Source organism: Brassica oleracea, chromosome C1 (assembly GCF_000695525.1).
Source record: "Brassica oleracea var. oleracea cultivar TO1000 chromosome C1, BOL, whole genome shotgun sequence".
Lineage (NCBI taxonomy): Eukaryota > Viridiplantae > Streptophyta > Magnoliopsida > Brassicales > Brassicaceae > Brassica > Brassica oleracea.
In genome coordinates, this window is record NC_027748.1 from 40,627,519 (window position 1) to 40,628,776 (window position 1,258).

The window sequence follows — 1,258 nt, forward strand, 5'->3', positions numbered from 1 at the left end:
CCGATCGTAGTTGACCGAAAATGACACGGTTGATGTTCTTCGATGGTCGATCCGAGGTTCTCATAATACTTCTTATCGCCTTAGATCAACAATCAAAGAACACCAACGCTCCTATCAGATATCACTCTAGGTTTTTCAACCCAAAAAAGCAATACCCAATAGTTAGTTCGTCCGGACAAGGACTAATATCATATGGAACTTGTACTTTAAAAACTTTCTTTATCTATATCATTTAAAAGCATCTTACAAAATCTATACTTACTATACTAAAAGGTAAATAAACTCAATGATTAAGGCATCCACATCAGACTATAAAATTAGCTAATAGGGAGCTTCCAAATGTCCACTTCAGCAATAAATAGATCTCACTCAAAAAAATATGTAATAACGTTTTGTTTCAATCTAAATAAAAAAACCTAAAAGCCAAAATCCAAAAGTCGGAGACGTCGATTGTGTAACGTCCACCACCATCAAAGCTATTAAAAGCTTCAACTCATCCATACTCATCATCTCTCTCCCGAATCCAAATCTCCTCTGGTAGCTGAGAAACAGTCAGATTTCCAGATCCAAAGCTTTGAATAAATCTAGCACCAAAGCTCCGGCAATATCAACCAGCGCATCTATGTCTAAGAATCCAGCGAAATCACCACTAAAGCTCCAACTGAATCGACCACCAGTTCCATGGATAAGAAAAAAGGGGTTGCTTGGCTCCATCTACAGCTTCGAATCCTGCAAAAAGAAAGATCCTCATAGGGCAAAGAGGTATGGCTTGATATTCTATATCCCTGAATTTCATAACTTTTTTTTATCATCTAACCTATACTACACCTCAACATGAATCTGTGCTACAAGGTCCATAAAGAAAAGCCGTGTGGATTGTGTCGATTTCTTCATCAGAAGTTTCTATGGATCCGTGAAAACCCATTTGATACAGCCTGGTGATGTCTGTTTTAGAGGTAAGAATGCAATACATGCCATCGATGAAACTACATTTTAAAAAAAAATGTGTATACAGTTTTCTGAAACGCAATGCATCCATATCAGATGTTGGAGGTTGAGAAGACAATACAGGAGGCGAAGAAGGCAAGTCTCTATCTACAATATGCTAATGTTTTCCTTCTCACTAGGAAACTGAGGATCATGTTTTGTTTTGTTTTTGGGCAGCCACCAAAGAAGCGAGGACCTTATTATAGCGCAGAAGTTGTTTTTAGTAGTCAAGAGGAAGCAAATCAAGCATTTGATAACGTTAATGGAGATA